Consider the following 16084-nt stretch of genomic DNA (forward strand, 5'->3'; position numbering starts at 1 on the left):
TCCTCAACTAAATCAGAACTTTTCCATGTGAAACTTAAGGGGAAAAAAACTGATAATTTTTTAAAAACTGATTTGGGGGTTTCCAATTTTTAAAAAAATTAGCTAGCTAACAAATAGCTTCCATAATATGTCTTGAAATTTGTGTTCACTCATCTTAATTTCCTACACTTTTTTCTATGACTATAGTACAATGAGAATTGAGGCTTAAAATTATGCCTTTTATTGCAAAATTGTCAATAATCAAAGATCAATATAATCATATTCTAAGGCAAGAAAGTGAATTGATCGAATTTTTAAAATATTTTAATAAAAATAATGAATTAAAATGGAATTTTTTCTTAATCCTCAGTTAGTCTCTGAAGACTCTTTAAGTTCCCTCACACCCACAAGCCTGTGGAAAGGAGTTTCTTCACATTTTACTCAAAAGATAAGCTAGTAATTGACTCCATGATTCTTGGTGCCAAGACCTTCTTCCCAACTCCTAAATCTGTGGGGGAAAAAAAGAGACTTGTCCACAAAGGAGATCAAAGTATGTTCACATGCCTTTCCTCATCTCTGATGTTCTCATTTTCCCTCAAATGAAGGTTATATTTCATGGACCTTTGTTCCTCCATGGAATTTATAGTATGAAGGTATTAATCCATGATCTGTCTCATCAGGGCACCACCAATGGTGTATACCTCAGAGATTCAAAGTCTTTGTATATAAAATATTCCAGTTTCTGTCTGCAGCAAAATTAAAACCAAATTAAACTGCCTCATGTTGCTCAAGTTACTCAATGTTTCTTGAGTTGAGTTGAATTGAAAATGAGAAAGGGGAAAAAAAAGAATAATCAATGTGTTGTTGTCAAGTAAGTCGGATAAATCAGTCATGGAGGTATGGCATAGGGAAAAATATAGGCAAGGGAAATCAGGTTCAAATCCTGGTTTTGAAACTTACTAGCTGTGTAATTTCTGTATTTCTACATCCATGTTTAATACTTTACTCTGGGGGTGTTATGAATACTGAATAAAATCCTATGTATAAAGCATTATGTAAATATATACTTGTGCTGGAATTAACTTTTTCTAGCCCCTAACTTAGAGTAGTGTTAGCCAACTAGCATTTATTAAGTCCTTATTACCATGCATGCAGCTGTGCTATTTCTTCTTGAGTCAATCCAATATATTTTCTCTCTTGTATTTGGTCATATACTCCATACGGTTGAGGTTAGTTTAACAGGTCCTTTAATCCTGGGAATCTCATGTTTAGGCACTGGGTGTGTACTTATAGTGTCAGGGAACTCTTCTGGCTCTGCTATTTGTATTGAGATTCAAAGGGATGGTGTAATCATAACTTACAGTAGTTACAAATATCCATCTGCACTCTAGGGCTAACTGGTCCAGTAGACTGCCATACTCTTTTTCCTGTCAGAGCAAGCACCCTTTCCCCCTCACCTAACTTATGACTCATTTGATCATAATGCATATTACATCATCTCAGAGAATTACTATAAATCCTTTTTGAGACATGCTTTCTCCCATGCACTGCAAGGGTTTACTTGTTAGGAAGAAGTGTTTCTATTTTAAACTTTAGTTACTGCTATTTCACTTAACATCTTAGTGCCCCAGGCAAACTTTTGAGGACATAAATTATAGATGATCGACAGGTTGTCTGCAGGGAATGGTTACACTGGGAGGTCCCAACACAGATGAAATCACCCACCCAATTTTCTTCGGGGTACTTGGAGTGGGGAGGAGGGTGATTCAATGTGGAGTTTGTATTTTCTTTTAAGTTTCCCGCTTTCATTTCCTGAAAAAGATTTTTCCTGCCCCTCGAGCTTTATTACAAGGAAAATGAAGACGAAAACCATGCAGCCGGAGGAGGGAAGTCATTTTATTCATACTATTTATTTCTATTAACCAGGACAGACTCGGAAACCTTTGAGTGTTTTCCCTTTCCCTGATATTCCTAGGGAAGCATTTGTGATCCCAGTTAGATAAAATGCTAGGTCCCGCTGGGATTCGAACCCAGGATCTCCTGTTTACTAGACAGGCGCTTTAACCAACTAAGCCACGGGGCCAACGTAATTTGGTTGTCTTGCATAGACTAAGAAAGGTAGTCTGCTTCTTCTTCTGTCTGTGTGTGTGCGTATGTGTGTTTATTTTTAATTTACTTTATAATAAGAAGTGAACTAAGGAACACGATTCGTTCATTACCAATACAGATTAAATTCGCGCTCATTCGAACTGAAAGAAAGGAATGTCGCTGATGGAGTAGCTAAGAGGAAGGGAATAATGACAATTACCGGCATCAAAAGAAGTTTACAAGCGACAGGGGAAAAAAGTGTGCGGAGCCGTGGAGGGAGAACAAGGGCAAATTTCAAAGGAAAAATATCAATAGTTTCCGTTTTTAGAATGTTCTGAGACTGGAAATGGGAAAGGAAAGAGCGCAGGATAAATAACCCAGGAAAGTGGGGATGAGAACGCAGGTCAGCCTTCGGAGCTCCAACTCAGCCCTCTGGGTTCCTCTCCTATTCCTCTTTCCCAAAGGCTAAATTAACTATGAATGTAGCTGGCTAATGAAATTCTTTCCTGCCCACAGCATTTTTAAGGAGCTGCGGTCCTTACCCGAAACAACAACAACAAACATCAGAATTTCTCCATGGTTTTTCTGGCTATCCTTAGTTGGAGCTAATTAGGGTCTAACTGAGTCTAGACTGTTTGCGCTTTACGGATAAATCGCATCTAAAGTAATTCTCCTGAGTCCAGTGTGGAGTCCCACTCTTCAGGAAAAACAATAATAGTTGGATAGCAACCAGAGCAAGGTGACTAGGCTGTTTAAGACGGGTCTTGAGTTCATCAAATGAAGAATCTAGGGATGTTTGGATGGGAGAAGACTTGGAAGTTGAGTGGAAGAGATATGACAATAGTCTTCAATACTTGAAAGGTTGCTATATGGAATTTAATCTTGTTCTGCTTGGCTCCAGGTGGCTGAACCCTTGTTCAGAATCCCTAGTTTACACAATGGGTGTAAGTTAGAAAGAGGAGGTGTCAGACATACACATATGTATCCCCCAGACATGGTGATCTCATGTTTAAGGTATTCCCTTAGATCCACATCCATTCAAAATCTTAGTTCATCATTAGGAAAACAATGTGATTAATTATATAGACAATAAAACCCAATTATTTCAATGGCTACAGAAAAAGACTTTGATAAAATGCAATATTCCTATTGAGAATAATTACTTGGATTTGCTCAAGCTTCCATTTTTTCCCTGGGTTTCTGATACATAATAATCCTTATGACTATAAACTAAGCTTATGAAACAGTAACCACCAATTGAATCCTGACCTGTCTGTTCCAATGGAACCTGGACTGGGAGCAGCAGCCTTAATAACTTTTCTTAGCGGGACTAGGAATAACCTCAGAGATTTTCAGATAAAATAACTGTTATCAGCCTATCTCCCCAGGACCCCAAAGTCACTACAAGGATTTGCAATCAAACCCACATTAAGTATTTGGTGTTTTTCTTCTTTTTTTTCCCCTTATTTTGAAGCAATAAAAGTTTGCTAATTCCTGTACCTAATGGGCTTCTCTCCTTAGAAGAGGAATTCCTGCATGCTATTCTGCTCAGAATACAGTAAACATGCCCTTTGCCTCTTCCTCTGTTTCTGTTATCTTTCTCTCACTCAAACCATGTGGAGTCTGATACCCTGGAAGGTATTGAATTAAAACTATAAATGGAAGGACCCCTGTTTTATATAATCAAATTAATTCAGCTACAATTAAAAGTCAATGATATTTGCAAAAGAGAAACACTAGAAGCTTTATCAAAACAAAGAGAGGTAATGCAAGTATGCTTTCATTCCACTATTATTTGACAAGCACTTTTGGGGAAACTGGAGTATAAATTACATTTAGACTAATATGTTATATCATATATCAGGATGAGCTCTAAATAGAAAGGAAACTCAAGCATAAAAAGTCATGTCATAAAAAACTTAACAGAAAAAAAGGAAATACTTTCCCCAAGTATGAGTAGGGGAAGAATTCATAACCAAATAGGATCAAGGTGATCATAAAAGGCAAACAAAATCATTGAAGATCAAATAAGAGAAACAGGTTAAAGGAAAATATTGACATTAAATATTACTTATAAAAGTCTGAAATAAAAGATATAGAGGAAGTTAATACAAATACAAAAGTCATTCCCCAGCAGATAAGCAAAGAACTGCAAACTCTGAATGCTCACTGGGGGGAATGTTCCAGATCTCTCTAGTTAAAGAAATACAAATTAAAATAACTTTTAGGTTACAGTCCCTCCATTGCATATTGACAAAAATTTAAAAATAAATAGAAAACAACCAAGGACTGTGGGAAGACAGGGAAAGCAGATATGTTGTTGACATGTGTGTGAATTGGTTCAAATATTCCATTACTGACAAAATTGTTCAAACTCTTTGATTTAGCCATTTTATTTGTTGTTGTTGTTTAGTCTGAATTTGGTCTGCAAGTATCTGAGGCCAGATTTGAAATCAAGATGAATTTTCCTAGTTCGAAATCCAACATTCTTTGGCCCTCCTGGACACATATAAATGTAGTTCAAAACATCCAGAGCATTTCAAAATTATTGCTCATGAGTTGGGGAATTAGTGAAAAACCTGTAATGAATGTCAGAAAAAAACTTATTTTAGCTGTCTGAAAGTAAAATAGGCTTCCAATAGAGTATATTCTCTCTCATTAGAGTCTATGACCACTTTTGAAGTACATTATATTAGAGATTCCTTTCTTGTACAGGTTTGAAAAGATAATAACTAAGGTCCCTTCTAATTTTAAAAATTGGTGATTTTTTTCATTCTATTAATGTAATATAACATTATTATTCATTAATAAATAACAAATGTAAAGGATGCAAAGAGACAAGGGAAAATCTGTATGAATTAATCCAGAGTAAAATAAGCAGAATCAAAAGTGGCCTGGGGTTATAGCATTCCCTCTCTCTCTTCCATAATAAGGAGCTCTTCTTCTCTAGGTTTAGGAGAATATTAGAAAAATTTGATAAGATTTTTTTCTTATTCAACCACTTCCCTTCTTAATTCTAGATGCATTAATGTTAACTAAAAATTAGAAACTGTGTATAAAGATAATTTTAGGATTTTGACTTAAATCCAAATTAATTTGTGGCCAGGGGGGAAATCCCAAATAAAATATCCAAGTCAGTCTGGAAATTTATGATAATTTTAATTAATATAGAGGGAAGGAATGTAAGGAGAAGGAGGGAAGAGGATATAGGATTTCTCCTGCCTGGCCTGTGCCAGGGGGAGTTTAAAATTCCCACCTCTAGGTCTCTAAAGAACATTAGAGGCTTCTAAAGAGGATAAAGTTGGAAAGTGTTCTGGTGAAATTTCACCTTTTAAGATTGTTATAATATTGTATGGTCACCAAGGAATTTACTTATGAAATTCCTAAAATGAAACACTCAAGTCAGAATGGAGTTTATGGTGGTTTAATCACAATGAGAGTAAGGAAACAGGACAGGGAGTAAAGGAGAAAGGAGGAAAGGGAAAAGGGTTAACTCAACTTTCTGGCTGAGCCAGAGGGAGATTAGGCCCTAAGGCCAAGGTAGAAAGGAGAATCAGTCCTTGACTCATGTGACCCATCTGAAGGAAAGCTGTCTTCGGGCCTCCTCTCTGATCCAGTTCCTAGCACCAACTGGTGTCTAGCTCTGTCCACAGGAAGTAAGCAAATTCCAGAGGCTGTTCCCTACCTCACTTCCTGTGCCTCACAAGTGCTAATAGTGGCTCAAGCTTGGCTTAGGACAGCCCAGTGGGCAGTTAGTTATTTCTGATTTGTCATTGACTAGCACATGCCCATGTAGTGTGGGTGTGCACAATTTTGGGTGCTAGACCAAGCAAGATGGAGATTTTAAAATTCACAATCCCCCCTGATGATGATTGGGGGACTAGTCTCCCCAACTGATCACTAAACATAAGCGTACTGCACCCCAAAAAATTCTAACTGCAAGTGTATACAAAAATTTACCCAGTAAGAGGAAAACTACAATAGTTGTAGATTAGGGGAAATAGAGGAGAGAGAGAAACAGCAAACCAATGTTTTGCTGGGTGCATTGACAAAAGCCAATTAGGGGGCAGTCCCCTTTGGCATAAGAGTGTACATTCAAAAAAAAATGTTCAATCAACCTCACCCCAAGGTTCATTCTGGATCTTCCTGTAGTGAAAAGGTTTAAATATCTTTCTGCAAATAGTTCATTCTCTGGATTCAGTTAAGTAGCAAGCTTCTTCTCTGAAGATCTATCTTGAACAAAATTTAAATCTTGGATTTTATGAAATACAATCCCCCCTGAAGAAAGTATTGAAAAAAGAAAAAGAAAAAAAACACCGAGTCCAGCTGAGGATGCAAGGTTTAGTTGTGGGGGTCTGTGAGTTAATTCAAAAGGAAAACAAAAACAAAAATGAAAACAAAAGAAAGAGAAAAAAACAAAAGAAAAAAGGAAAAAATTAAGTGAAAAATATAAACCCTTTATATATACATATATTTATATTAAAGAAGAATTCAAAATTAGTATCAAAATATCAAAATTCTATGTATACAAAATTTTGAGAAAGCAAGAATAAATTTTCTCACCGGCCCCTGTATTATGGTCCAGTTAAGTAATTTCTAATCCCACAAGTCTGTAGAACAGAATGCAGCAAATTTCACTTACCCATTTGCAGCCAAGGCTACAGGAAGTTGCCATACTATAGGAGAGAAAAAAAGGACCAGATTCTTATTTTTATAGGGAAGTGTCATTCCCTCTTCTGATTTTACCTTCATTCTCAGGGATGGAGGGAGCCAGGATGGTAGTCAACCTTTAGTACTTGTCTGTAGGTATTTTCACGAAGAGTGTGGATACAAGGAAGGCCTACATCTTAACGTATGTCAAGTGTCTCAACCCCGAGTCTCACACTAGGTTCAAGTCCTTAGTATTGGCTTAGAAGTGCATCAATCCTACCTGGATTGGTCTTTGATTTTTAGACCTGTGAGCTCTTTTGGCATTATCCAGGTTATCTCTGTGATCCTTTTTGATCCCGTTCCTATAATCAGACACAAACATTAACCATAGTACCACAACAATTATCAATAAATGGCAGGTTCCCATAGTCTAAAGCTGTTTGGGTACGTATTAATAATAATAGCAAGTATATATATATGTATATATATACATATATATGTATATATATACATATATATATTTAAACTAATATTATTGTAGAATAAAAATTAATATTGATTGTATGTACCTTAAGTACATAGAGATGAGAAAGAGGGGGAAAATAAAATATTTTAATAAAAGAATAATAATAATAAAATAAGGAAAAGAGAAAAAGGAAAAAAAGAAGAAAAAATAAATTTAGGAATTCAATGTGTTAAAAGCAAAATAAAACAGTTCCACTTATTAATGGGTAGTTATCTCCAATGCATATATAGGATACAGTCAATCAGTCTCAATAGAGGATGCTCTCTTTACATGTGAGCAATGAATCCAAGAGTCCTTTTCTCCAACCTTTATAGATGTTGGAGTACTCAACAATATTTGGAATGGTCCTTCCCAGGAAGGCTTGGTTGCTCCTGTATGCTGGAAGTTCTTTATATACACGTTGTCTCCTGGGTTCAGGTAGTGAAGTGAGAAGTCTAGTGGTTCGGCTTGTACTGCAGCTCCGGATTCATGTAGTTCACGCAGTTTGTGCTGTAATTCCTGTATATAGGAAGCAATAGTAGTATCTCCCCTAATAGCTATGTATAAGCCGGGGATAAAGGCTTAGCCTGTATAGGCGGATGTCCAAAAAGCATCTCAAATGGTGAGATGTGTAAGTCTCCTCTAGGCCTGCTTCTAAGATAAAATAGGGCCAGAGGGAGAATTTCAGGCCATTTTAAATGGGTCTCAGTGCATAATTTGCCAATCAGAGTTTTAAGTTCTTTGTTCATCCTTTCAACTTGGCCTGAACTCTGGGGATGATATGGAACATGGAATTTTGGAGTTATCCCCAAGCAAGAATATATCTGATTTAGAACAGAATCAATAAAATGACTTCCCCTATTGGAATCAACATGTGCTGGCAGGACAAAGTGAGGAATAATTTCCTTTAAAAGTACCTTAACAACAAAAGCCGCTGTGGTTCGGGCTGTAGGAAAAGCTTCTGGCCATCTGGTCAATTGGTCTACTATGACCAGACAAAATTTATATTGTCCAGCCTTTGGCATTGTTATGAAATCTATCTGCAAGTGCTCAAAAGGTGTGTAAGCCAGAGGTCGCCCACCAAAGGCTTTTCCACAAAAGGCATATTGGTTATATGCCTGGCAGGTAGAGCAGACTGAACACACTTTAGAGGCTATGGTAGTTATACCAGGGGCTATCTATACTCTCTTAACAGAGTCCCCGATGCCCTGGGTACCAAAATTACCATTTTTATGAACAGATTGGCAAATTTGGTGATAGAAACTTCTAGGGAGCAGGAGTTTCCCTTCAGACGATACCCAAACTCCATTGATCTGTTTTGCTTTGAATTTTTGTTTCCATTTTTCCACTTCCTTTTCATTATAGGAAAGTGATAAATTTAAGTCATCAGTGTTAAAAGTAATTCAGGCCCTTCTATGGCTGCTAGCTTTGCAGCAGCATCTGCTCAGTCATTTCCCCTAGAGACAGGGTCAGAGCCACCTGTATGGGCTGAGCAATGAACTACAGCTAGGGCTTCAGGCAGCTGAAGAGCAGAAAGAACTTCACTAATAATTTCAGCATTAGCTATGGATTTTCCAGCTAAGGTTAAAAATCCTCTCTAGAGGCATAGCATTCCAACTGAGTGCCAAATGCCAAAAGCATATCTAGAATCCGTATAAATTGTTGCCCTTTTACCCTTGGCAATTATACAGGCATGTTTCATAGCTATGAATTCTGCCCCTTGAGCACTAATGTTAGAGGGCAGTGAAGCTGACCACTCAGTGGCAAATTCTGTGACTACAGCAGCTCCACTGTAGCGTATGCCATCCCTCATAAAAGAAGAACCATCAGTAAATAAGATCAGGTCTGAGTTTTTTAAGGGAGTGTCCAAGAGATCATCTTGAGGCTTTTCTGCCATGGACACTAGTGTTTCACAATTGTGTAATGGTTCTCCTGAAGTTGGTAAGTCTGGAAGCAAGGTGGCAGGATTAAGGGTTGTACAGCATTTCAGAGTAATATTTTCATTGTTTAGCAAGGTTATTTCATATCTTGTAATTCGCTGATCAGAAAATGCCTGTGTTCTCTGTTTTAGCAATAATGCTTCTACCTCATGTGGGTACATAATTGTTAATGGGTATCCTAATATTAGATCAATGGTTTTTGTCACTAGTAGAGCAGTAGCAGCCACACCTCTAAGGCATGGTGGTGCTCCTGAGGCTATTGGGTCCAGCTGGGCTGAATAATAAGAAATTGGGTGCTGAGAAGGCTCCAAAGTCTGAGTTAAAACACCTGAAGCTACTCCTCTTCGCTCATGTACATACAAAGTAAATGGCTTGTTGTAATCTGGGATGCCTAGAGTGGGGGCAGACAGGATAGCCTTTTTTAGCTCTGGTAGAGCTGACAGGTGTTCAGGCTCTAATTTTAGGGGCTCAGGGACAGAATCCCTTGTTAGTGCTATAAGGGGTTTAGTAATTTCCCCAAAGCAAGGAATCCATTGTCTGCAAAACCCCGTTGCTCCCAGAATTGCTCTTAACTGTTTTTTAGTGGTAGGAGCACTCAATTTTTGAATATTCTCAATTAGCTTAGGAGAAATAGAATGGGCACTAGCTGTCAGAATGAACCCCAAATATTCTACTTTGGGGAGACACCACTGAACTTTATCCTTTGAGATCTTATGACCTCTTTTGTGCAATTCCAAAAGAAGGTGTTTACTATCTTCCTGACATGCTTCTGCATCTGCAGAAGCCAAGAGTAGGTCATCTACATATTTTATTAATTTGCTGTTTTTAAATTTCATATTATCTGTATCTTGGCTCAAAATTTGTGCAAATAAGCTCGGGCTTTCTACATAACCCTGGGGTAAATGATTCCAATCAATATTGGGTGCCATACCAGGTGAAAGCAAAAATATGCCTCGAGTTCTCATGTATGGGTATGGAAAAGAAGGCTGAGCACAAGTCTACTACTGTAAAGTATGTAGCTGTGCTAGGAATAGAAGAAATAATAGTATTGATATTGGTAACTACGGAGTGTCTTTTTATAAAGTGATTGTTCACAGCCCTCAAATCCTGTACAAATCTATAGAGGTGTTTGCTATTGGGCCCCCTTTTCAGTTTTTTAATGGGTAGGATGGGTGTGTTGTATTCAGATTTACAAGGGAAAATTATTCCTTGGTCAATTAATGAGTTTATTATTGGGGTAATGCCCTCTGTTGCCTCCTTGGAGAGAGGATACTGAGGAATGCAAACTACCCAAACTACCAGGAAATTCACTGTCTGGTGAAGAGGGACCTTCCCTCAGGGGGAAACTCTCCCGTGAGAAAAGTCAAAACCTGGGGTTTCCACACTCCAACTAAATAAACTGGGGATCTCTAGATTTCCATGTTGACACACCCCCCTTTTGGTCAAGACTGAACGTCGCTGACCAAACATGGACAAATGAGTAATGCTATATGGGATTGGACTCCATCCCCTACTGGTGGGAAAGTCTAGGGACACAGATATTGGTGATTGGCATTTGGGGGCGTTCCCCAATGCCACCGGCGCATTGACAATTGAGCCAGAAAGGCAGGCAGTCTGCCTTTGGCCAAAAACTGACTAACAATCAAAACACTACCCCAATTCCCAAAGTCTCAAGTCTTTCACTTCTGGTGGGTCCTGATGATGCCTTCAGCCTCCTCTCTGGCAGACTTCTGTCCTCTGGCAGGCTCCTCCTTTGGTATCAGTCAGCTTCCTTGCTGCTGCAAGAGAAAACTTAAAGAGAGATCTATAAACACATTCTTTAACAGGACTTGATCTATTCCCTATATGCTTATTCACTATAAGGATTATCCACACTGCTAACTTCAAATCTGTAATTCCACACAAATCATAAAATCATGTAATTTACATGCTTAATTAGAAAGATTGCCTTACTTTACCAAAATATAAAAATCCTACAAACTGTAGAAATATAAAGGCAGAAAAATTCTCACTATTAAAATGCTTCTAATCTTCCCTAAATTTAAAACCTTATACACTCAACTCACACACCCCCCTTTAGGGAGGTTGAGATGCTAGGGATTTTGAAATTGATTTCATTCCTTTTAGCTACTTAACCATAACCATGGTCCAGATTTAAAATATTTATCTTCTATTACTAACAATCATTTCTAGGCTCCATCATTTCTTCCTAACCTCTTCTGATACTACTTTGAGACAAACTAGCACTCTGGAATCTTTACTGCAAATTCTCAGCTGTCACTTTCAAACCGTAGTCAGGTAAAAATGTTCCCTTTTTAAACTTTTCTTACTTCCACTAAGTTTGGGGAATAGCTCTGTCCTTTCTAGGTTCTCTATTTAAAAGGACTTTGCTCAGGGTAAATAGAATTCTCAGGGGAAATAAACTTACCAATACCTCTATGGTTCAGAGATATAACATGTGAATGATAGAAATTTTAAAAGAAAAAGAATACTTAGCCAGTTCAAACTTCTTTTTATCTTCTTCTTCTGGTCAGCCGTATTTTTGTGTCACTCATCGACTTTACTGACCACTTTGGAGTTGGGGCTTTCTTTAGATGAGATAGATGTATCCAACTTTCAATTCCTTTTAGTTTTGCTGCAGATGGATTTAGTTTTTATTTGCACAGAAGCAGCTGATTTAAGTAAGCCTACATCAGTAGAAGATGTGGCCCAAAGAGACTCTGGTATATCTGAAGGTATTTCAAAGGTGGGATGCTCTTTTGCCTCCTGGCCCTCTGAGAGAAGTACAGGGAGTAAATTTAAGGATTCCTTGGGCACTTCTAGGAAGAGAGAGCCATCTGGGGCGCACATTATTGTGGCTTGTAATTTGCATAGTAGATCTCTCCCCAGCAGGTTTGTGGGGAATCCAGGCATTAAAAGAGAAGAATGTTCAACAGTTAGAGGTCCCACACATACCATGCGAGGAGAAAGTTTGGGGATCTTTATCGGTTTTCCTGAAACACCTACTACATTTAGGGAGCCAATAGAATCACGTTTCCCATCTGGTTTGCTTACTAGAACTGACTTAGATGCTCCAGTGTCCAAAAGACAGTCATAGAATGAATTTCCTACCTTTAAAGTGACATGAGGTTCCTTACTATTTGGGGGGGGGATGTATAGGTTTTATTGGCATTAAAATATCAGGGTCTGGAAAATCAAAGGTTTCATTCTTTGATTTCAAGGCCCTCACTCCCCCCTTCACACCTTCATAAAGATGCTTGGGCAGTTTTTTGGGACCCTCCATGCTGTTGCGGGTGTTCACCCTGAGTGTAATGTGGTTGAGCTTCATTTCTTATATATTGTTGTTGGGGATTGTGTTGGGTATTATCATTTTCCGCGTTTTGAGCACTGTCATTATTTTGATTGGTATTGTGGCTCCTATAGTTATTATTCCTAAAGTTGTTATTATTTCCATTTTTCCGTTGCCAGCTCCTACAGACTATCATTGCATAGCCCCTCTTCCCACAGAAAGAACATATTAAGGGGTATGTCAATGGTTTATCGGTGAATTCCTGCAAAGGGGCCATGGTCTCTCCCTTATTTTTCAATTGTTCCTGTATCCTTTCAATTTCTTTTTTTAAGGCTGCCACTGATGTATTGTGTGTCTCAGGTTTTTTTGTATGACCCTTATAAACATAGGTTGCTACTTTCCTCAGTTCTTCGAGGTCCATAGAGTCCCAGTTGGGACATCTAGTTTCAAAGTAGTCCTTTACTACTGAACAACAATTCCTAACAAATTGCCTGCATATATATTTAATGTCTCTTTCTCTGGTCAAATCAAGGTCCATATATGTATTTCCTACATCAACAAGTCTGTCCATAAAGTGGGAGGGAGTCTCATCAATTTCCTGTTGGGAACGTTCAAATTTTGCTATGTTTCAGGTCTATCAGAGCAATCTCTCATGGCTCTTAATAATGCTTCTTTGGTCAGGGCTAGTTTTGTGTGATCTTGTGCAACATTGGGGTTCCAGTGTGGATCTACAATTGGCCAATGGTGTGCTCCTCTACCTCTTTTCTGATTAGCTAGAGAGATGACATTATTTTTCTCTCCCTTTGTCGGAAATGTATCTAACAAATTTTCCACATCCAACCAAGAAGGGTCAAAGTTCCTGAATATATTCTCAAATTTTTCTATAACCAATATTGGTTCTGCCTCAAATGATGGAACATTGTGCTTGAATTTTTCTAAATCATCAGGCTTAAAAGGTGTATAGTGTCTTACAGACACCAAGTTCCCCTCTTTATTAAAGGTGGGTACTTCCCTCAATGGAAATAAACTTCTGTCCAAATTATCTGGTGTTACTGTTTCTAGGCTACTTGCTCCATTTTCAATGGAGTAGGTAAAAGAAGGGAAAGGGATAGGATTATTGGCTATTGGGGCATGGGGGTTGGGGATGGGAGCATGAGCATGGGTCGGGGGAAGGGCCGGGACAGGAACAGGGGGCAGGGCTGAGGGGACAGGCATAGGGTGGGACTAAAGTGGCAGAGGCAGCAGGGACAGGGTACGGGGTAGGGGTAGGGGCCATTTGTTTGGGAGGGGGAGGAGCTGGTTGGTCCAAGGGGGCTGCTATTTGAGAACTAGGAGCCAAATTGTTTTGGGCAGGGAATCTGATAATGATGGAGAATGGAGAGATAAATCACTCCTATTTCAGGATGCCCTCAACTCTCTTTTAATATTTTGCAGAAAAGTTTTGATCTCTCCCCATTTTTCCTCCATAAGTTCATCCTGTTCCACAAATCGTTGACTAATAAAAGTATTTTGTTCCATAATTTGTTGATTAATAAAAGTATTTTGTTCCATAATTTGTTGAGTAATAGAAGGAACAAGTGATTGTTCTCTCTTAGAGGAGATTAGGTATATTACAACCCCAACATTTACAATCCCAAGGAAGAGGAATGCAAGGGTCATGAAGAGACTTATAGTTTCTGAGAAAACCCATCCTATAGGAACACCTACTAGGAATCCTATGTACTTGGTTATTGAACTGATAAGCCAATTCCTAAGTAAATCATGTACGGGCTGGAGCCACATTTTTTTTTTAAGTCAATTACTAAGTTGCCTGTAACTTTTTCTTCTTGTCAGTAGGTGGCTCTCTTTACTGCCTGCTGCCAAGGGCCTATTCTGTTGTAAATTCTCCTATCTTTTCTCTTAGCCTAAGCTTATTTTAAAGGTCTGGGAGGGGTCACAAGTAAAAGCAGAGGCAAGACAAAACCCTATGCTTGGAGGCAGAAGCTTTTTGAAAAGGGGCTGATTAGGAGTGAATAGGCTGTAAACAAAGGGTAGAGCTAAAACTCCTTCTTTTAAAAAGTGTGTATATGGGAGGGTCCCAGTAATCTTCTTTAGCCTTCAGGCTAAAACTGTTAGGACCATGTGCTATCTTCCTTGAGCAAAGCCCACTTCAATTTTTAAGACTAGAAAGGCCAGGAAACAACAAAAAAAGTTGGCTCCCTAGCTGTACTCAGCTGTTTTTGTTGTGAGGCAAGGGCTCCATTCTCCAGAGTTTCCTCGCTGCTTAATCAGTTTACTAGATAAGCCTAGCCTGACTCTCAATCCACTGAGCTGCCCAGCTGCCCCCTTAAAATTAAAGGGAGGAGGAAACGAAAAAAACTGCTGACCCCAATTTAAATTAAGGAGAAAAGAGAAGAGAGAAAAAGTGTTTTATACTCACCTGTTCTGGCAGCTGTGTATCTTTGAATTTTATTCTTCCTGGAATCTTTGGTTCAGTCTTTCTGTTTTCTCCCATCTAATTTATTGTTCATTCTCTTTCTACTCTAATCATGGTTCCCTTGGGGATTGGATCTCAGAGTGTCTCAGCCTCCTCCCACAGTTCACCAGCTTAGGTATATATCTTCCCTTACTAACTCCTGGATGTTCAAAACTGGTCTAAGTTGACTGCTATGCTCTTTCCCTGAGGCTTGGTAGAATGCTGTGCAGTTCCCCATATGCACAGTATCATGCCCTGGTGAGCTGTCCCATTCTCTGTTTCTTAGTTCTTTGATCCAGCCTTCCTTGTCTAGTAACAGCTCAGTTACAGTACTGGTGCTTCTAGTTGCAGTCCTTGGCAGGCATTTTCTCTTGAAAGACTCTGATCAAGCTGATTGGATATCTATGACACTGGGAAAAGGGAGAGAAAAAGAAGGTATTAGGGCAGAGGGAAAAGGTTTGACATAAATTTAGGTCAGCTTGTGTGGTCTCACTGCTTGGGAAGTAGGGAGAGTGCAGGGTTAGTGAGCAACAGTTCCCAGGATTTGGGACTTTTTGAACCTTCTTTTGGATTTTGGGTGTCCTAAACCGTGAAAATAGCTGAAGTTACTTATCTTTCATACATAATTTCTATTTGGAAGAGTTTTGAGAAGTAGTAGGGATTTGATAAAATATCTAGTTTGCCATTTTGTCACTCATATGACCTGAAAGTCTCCTAAATACCAAATAAAGAATCCCAAGCAAGCCATTCAGAACAGTTCTGAGACAACCCCAAAATTTAGTCTTTAGAGAGGACCCATATCTACTATGGCTATTGGGCCTGAATTTTACAATGGTTCCCCAAATACAAAGTTGTCATAAAGATGGGGATGACATTTGCAAATAACACAGTTATCTGACAACTGGATAATAAAGTCAGTGCTAAGATATGAACTACTGGAGATAGAGCTCCAAAGTTCTAGGAGCTAAGATACATAAGAGTGCTGAAGGGAGCTAAGCTAGCTACGTGGTGGAACCATGAAGGAGAGCAGTGCAGGGAGCTGAAATCCTGGAGGCAGAACTCCAAGGTTCAGATTTGTTCAACAATAGACTACAGAAGGCAGAGCTGATATGAAGCTGAAAGCTGAGATAATAGAAGGAGAGGCTTACAAGGCATGTAGTGGAGCTAATAGTAGAGCT

General features: G+C 38.7%; 1 non-coding gene across 1 annotated transcript; it reads right to left on the reverse strand.

Moving 5' to 3' along the window:
* Positions 1 to 1988: 1988 nt before the first annotated feature.
* TRNAT-AGU (transfer RNA threonine (anticodon AGU)) lies at positions 1989 to 2062 on the reverse strand. Its single transcript has one exon. It is a non-coding gene; the product is annotated as a tRNA-Thr (tRNA).
* Positions 2063 to 16084: the final 14022 nt, after the last annotated feature.

Source organism: Monodelphis domestica, chromosome 2 (assembly GCF_027887165.1).
Source record: "Monodelphis domestica isolate mMonDom1 chromosome 2, mMonDom1.pri, whole genome shotgun sequence".
Taxonomy (NCBI): Eukaryota; Metazoa; Chordata; class Mammalia; order Didelphimorphia; family Didelphidae; genus Monodelphis; species Monodelphis domestica.